Source organism: Chinchilla lanigera, unplaced genomic scaffold, assembly GCF_000276665.1.
Source record: "Chinchilla lanigera isolate Chin_1 unplaced genomic scaffold, ChiLan1.0 scaffold00028, whole genome shotgun sequence".
Lineage (NCBI taxonomy): Eukaryota > Metazoa > Chordata > Mammalia > Rodentia > Chinchillidae > Chinchilla > Chinchilla lanigera.
Window position 1 is genome coordinate 19,183,737 of NW_004955429.1, and position 5,761 is coordinate 19,189,497.

The 5,761-nt window shown below is 49.7% G+C and overlaps 1 protein-coding gene across 1 annotated transcript in view; it reads left to right on the top strand.

The window, feature by feature from the left end:
• Positions 1-1,149: 1,149 nt before the first annotated feature.
• The window catches only part of Fam171a1 (family with sequence similarity 171, member A1), a 57,102-nt gene continuing 52,490 nt past the window's right edge, over positions 1,150-5,761 (top strand). Inside the window, exon 1 of the mRNA XM_013515488.1 lies at positions 1,150-1,377. The gene's annotated coding sequence lies outside the window, so the exon portion shown is untranslated. The remainder of the gene's footprint in view (positions 1,378-5,761) is intronic.

Genomic DNA, 5,761 nt, shown 5'->3' on the forward strand with positions numbered 1-5,761 from the left:
CCTGAAAGATATTTTTGAATGTAACTATATATAGCCACTATTGAAATCAGTACACAGGTTCCTCAAAACGCTAAAGGTAGAATTACTGCATGACCTAGCTACACCACCCCTGATACGGGCCCAAAGGAAGTAAGTCAGCATACTGTTAGGGTAGCTGCACGCCCAAATTTGTGGCGGTGCAGTTCACAATAACTGGGATACAGAACCAGCCAAGGCCTCAACAGGCAGATGGGTAAAGAAAATGCAGTACCGTGTCTGTATGCAGGAGTATTTTTCAGCCATAAAGAAGAACAGAATTATGTCATTTACAGGAAAACGGGCCTGGAGATCATCATGTGCAACTCAGTATCACCTCTTTTCTCTAGTATGTGGGAATCTTAAAAGCTGGCATAAAAGTAGACGGGAGACTGTTAAATCCAAGAGGAAGGGAATGGGGGAGGGGTGGGCCATGGGGAATACTGTGGCATCTGCAGGTATGAAAATGCCACACTGGCAGGGCATGGTGGCGCACGCCTGTAATCCCAGCACTCAGGAGGCTGAGGCAGGAGGATCGTTGCGAGTTCGAGACCAGCCTGGGCCACAAAGTGAGCTCAAGGCCACCCTGAACTGCACAGCGAGACACTGTCTCAAAAAGACAAAGAAAAGGCCACACTGCAGTTAGATTCACATGCACTCATAAAATCATGTTAACAAAAGACTTTTCACTGCTATTCAGTCCAGTCCTCATGATGCCCGGCACAACGCCCCTGGTTGCTGCTGTCCGTAGCTCACAGGACTGGCACATATGGTAGCTGTGAACCTGTGGCCATCGTGTCTCTTCTGTCCTGGTCAAGCCGGGTCTAGGCTCTTGGCCAGCAGCTCAGAGGAGGAAGGAGTGTGGCATTCGTTGCCCGGTGTGTGCAAGGGACAGCATTCGTCCCTCAGTTCTTGCTGGAGTGAGTGGGAAGGGGTAAAGAAGGGCGAAGCTTGGGGTGGGCAGTGGTTCTGGCATGCGAGGTAAAGGGGGCCTTTAAGGAGAAAATGCCCCATCACAGCCCCCCGTACTGAGGGTGCAGACCTGGACTCCCTTAGCGCGTCTGCCTGCGGCCCACCGGAGAGGACCACAGGGTGCTGCTGCTGCTACCGACTGACACGCTGTCCTCTCTGCAGAGGTGACTCTGAAGGTGCACGTCAGTGACTCCAGCACCCACCAGCCCATCCCGGATGCGCTCATCGAGGTCTTTGCCAACCAGGTCTCCATCGCCTCGGGGACGTCGGGCGCAGATGGCATCGCCTTCATCAAGTTCCAGTATAAGCTGGGCAGTCAGTTGATTGTCACCACCACAAAGCATGCCTACGTGCCTAACTCTGCGCCCTGGAGGCCCATCCGGTTACCCGGTAAGGCCTTCTTTATTTTATTTCACTGTTTTAGTACATGCCTGGTATGTGATAAGCACCTTTACCGCGGGGACCTGAGATATGTATATATAAAATCTCAATCCTTTGCATTTCCTTCTCTTCTCTTACCTGCCACCCCCATCACGTTTTATTTTCCTTTTTATTTGTACTTTGGGCTTCTTATATAAGAGAAATCATAAGAGGTTAGCTTCTGTGTCTCGTCTGTTTCACTTGCATTCTTAACCTTTCTCCAAAGCAGATGTCACAGCGGCGGGTAGTGCTGGCGGAGGCACCGCAATGACCTGGAAGGCGGGTAGCAGGCAGGCAGGAAGATCCGTGTGTGCCTTCTCTGCTCTGCCCTCGGCCCCATCGTGTGCAAGGCGGGTGGCGTCAGCGTGTGACGCTGCCTGGGCTCTCTGTTCGTACACATGGGGAACCGAAAGCTTTCCAGTGTCCGCCCGTCCCTCCAGCCACCCCGCTTTCCAGGGGCGGATGTGATGTGGATGTATGTAACTGGGGAGATCACTAGGAGGATTATGGGGAGAAGGGGATGGGCCTGAGAAATGCTCAGGAAGCAGTATCCGGAGGGCCTTGAATAGAAAGGAAAGAGTTCAGGGAGAGGATGGAATAGAAGAAGCAAGAGTTGAACCCCGGGTTTCTGGCTGGCAGAAGAGTGATGGGACCTTCAGGGACAGGCGCCGATCTTGGGAGACCTGGCACACTGTGGTTCCCTGGAGAGATTCACGTTGTGCCAGAGGTAAAGAGGAGCTAAAACAGAACGAGGGAGGGCCAGCAAACGGAGAGGGCATCTTTATTAGGTTTTCTCAGAAGGAAGCGATTGACCCCTGCTCCCATTTTCCACAGCAAGCATCCCTGAAATAATGCCGGGGAAGCTGAGGTGGCGTCTGCCTGTAGCAGGAGGGAGTCCATGTGGGGACGGTCCATTTGCACTGTTCCTGGGCCTTAGGATCTCTGAGGGTCCCTTGAACTTGGAGTTAGATACTGAACTGCCGCTGCAACGGAGACACAAGGGACGTGCCAGAGAGCCCCTGCTCACGTTTGTGTCAAGTGCTCGGCGTCACTGTGGTTTGCGTGTCTCTGTTTAAAGACGCCTTCTGTGACACACACTGTTGATCCACTAACATTGCGCTCAAGGCCTGCAGCCCTGTCGCTCATCCCTGACCGAAGCTTATGCATCACATTTCTCCAGAAGGCGCTTATCAGCCTTCTCACACTTAAGATAGCCAGACGGCACCGCAGCACTGGCTCGGGGGCCACGTGAGGTGGAGACATCCCCGCAGAAAGCACAGAAGTGTGAAGTGCTTGGCGGCTAGATAACCAGAGGAAGGGAAGGACGCAGCAGAGTGAGGTCTCCATGGGCCGCCTGGAGCGTGCGCATCAGAACACTCAACTGGGGACCACTTGAGTGTGGGGACGCCACCGGTGTTGATTTCGCAATCACAAGTAAACGCTACCGTGCGAGGCACATCCACAAATACGGTGGGGCGGGTGAACGGTCAAGGGGGACCGTGTTTGAGTCACTTTCATTTTGACTCTTTCAACGTGATCATTTGATGAACAGAAACCATTTCTGTAATATCCGTTTCCTGTAACAGCATAGTTTCGTGTGAAGACTTCTGGGAAAGGGTCCCAGGTCTGCCTGTCACACTGGCCTCAGACATGGGCCTGTCAGGGCTGTGGGGCCTGGGGTCCTCGGTTCTACAACAAAACAGTTCACCTGACTAATTTCCAAGGCCTGCCTTTTCAGTGTGAAGATATCCTTACCTGGAATCTAAAAAGCAGGAAGACCTAAATTTGCACTGGTCTCTTGTAAAAAGCAAATCATTGGTTTTGTACATAATTTTTGATATCAAGTCTAACATTTTTGGTATTCCAGAAAATTCAGCAAAGAAGAGAAACACGTTGGCAGCCTATTCTAAAAGACCATGAAAAATTGAAACTAAAAAAAAAAAATGTTTTCTGTACTACATGTGTGCAGTGTTTCAATTTATATGAGTTTTGTTTTGTTTTGTTTTTGTGGTGCTGGAGATTGAACCCAGGGCCTTTGCACAGACCTACATCCCCACCCCATGTTTTATTTTTTAGACGGGGTCTCACTAAGTTGCCTAGTTTAAGCTTGAACTTGTGATACTTCTGCCGCAGCCAGCCAGAGTGCTGGGATTACAGGCATGCGCCACCAGGCCTGGTTTGCCTGAGCATTCTTATGAGATCTTGGAATGAATTTCTTTTTTCATCCCTATCAATATTTCCTAGAGGATATGTTGGGCTTTTCCCCATTTCACAGAAGAGGCTGTAGATTGGGGTATGGGAGCCCAGCATAAAAGGGGCACCCTTCACCTTTGGCAAACAGCTAAGCACAAATTTAGCTCTATAAAATGCAGTCCATTCCCTAACGAATATGGTTCAGTAGCATAATTCTTTCATCTCTGCAGCCATTGGCCCAGCCTTCTGCCATGGCTTGAAGTTGTCCCTGTGGCTCTGATCTGCCCCCTTAGACCACCCTCTGCATTGCTGAGCACCATGTCCTAAAGTACATATGTCCAGTTATGGGTTACATCAGCCTAGAATCCATCCGCTATCTCGGGGACATAAAGAGGACCCAGGGAGCTGCTTCCCCTGGCCGTGGCCCCTCGCCTGTCTGTTGGGCTGGCCATGCTGGGTAGTGCTGGGTTCTCTGAAGGACTCACTTTTCTCTGCTGTGTGGGAGCCTTGCTCCTTCACCGTCACTCACCTGGCCAGCTGTCTTCTGGCCATGAGGCCCAGCTAGCTGTGCTGCTTCCATCTCCAGGAAGGCTTCCTGCCATCCAGGAAGAATGAGATGTTCCTTTTGGTGGGGCTCGAAGCTCGGGAGCAGAGCACTTGCCTAGCAGGGGCGAGGCCCTGGATTCCATCTGCAGTACCACAGGACAGCATCCCCTCAGTGTGGGAGGGCCGCTGGGCCTCAGCTAGCACCGATCCAAGGTGGGTGAAAACACCATCTACCCGAGACTCAGGACCGCTGCCACCGCTCACCCTGATTACTTGGTGAATTTGGGCCCACAGTCCCTGCCCTCCTCCAGGAAGCCCCTGCTCCACTACAAGAAATCTTTCTTTTTCTATTCTGAGAAATAACTTATAAGAAACAATCTGCTGGAACAGCTGCCCTGTGTATGGGAGGACCAAGTGCCTTCCTTGAGAAAAGTTCTCAGCACACGCCACAATAATCCTGTAGCTCCTGATGAATGATCAGGGGGTAATTCCCACGCTCGGAGACCCTCAAGTCATCATGGAGGGGTGCGGGGCCTATAACATGCTCCAGGCTCAAGGGGAGCTCGGGATGGAGCATGGCACCTCCTGCATTTGGAGGTGAGCTGCTTCCTGCAGGCCATGCCCACCACAGCATCCTGCCCTCTCTGCCTGGCCCCCAGGTGCCCGGGCTCACGGGTAGAAGTTAAGATAACCTCTGAGGGGGCCATGGAGGATTTACCCACGGTATAGTTTCTCCTTCTAGTCCTGGCTCACTTGTAGTTATCATCCATGACCAGACGGGTAGGAAGAGGCAGGAGCTGCTGACAGCCTTTGCTGTAGCGGGTTCTTATGATCTCCCAAACACACTTGTTCTGAACAAGGAGGTGCGATAAAAAATAAGGTGACTATTTGAAATTGAAAATGTATTACAGGACACATTGCCACTAATCTCCCTCAAAATCCTACCCTGCCCTTTTTCTAAAGAGAAAAAGAATTTTCAAAACAAGATAATAGAGTAACAATGGCTAGTACACTGCATATTGTTATCTTTAAATTTTAGTTACTCAGAGTATAAGATATCTGCATTTAATTGTCCAGACCATACTAGCACAAACCTCTCTTCAGTGAACCAAGAGAAATTAGTAGTATAAATATCTTAACTATATTAATATATATATATATATATTTTTGTCTTTTTCCTTCCTTCTTTTCTATGTTCCCCCATCCCAGTCTCTCTCTCCTTTTGAAGTTTCTTCCCATTTCACAGTAACTCTTTTTTTGTTGTTTTTTTGGTGCCAGGAATTGAACTCAGGACCTTGTGCTTGCCAGGCAAGCGCTTGTGCCACTGAGCTATATCACCAGCCCAACAATAACTATTGTACTTTTTGGATCTTATTTCCTCTTTCAGCTTCTCACACTAGGGAGACGATACAGTGCTGACACATGTGCGTCTAGTTTATTTCGTTTATAAGTATGGTCTCGAGTTGCATCCATTTGCCTATAAAAGTATCAGGTTTATCCTTTATAGCTGAGTAGCACTCCATTGTATAAAAAGACCACATCTTTTGTATCCATTTCTTGGCTGATGGGCATTTGAGTTGTTTCCAGTATCGAGCTATTACAAATTGTGCTGCTA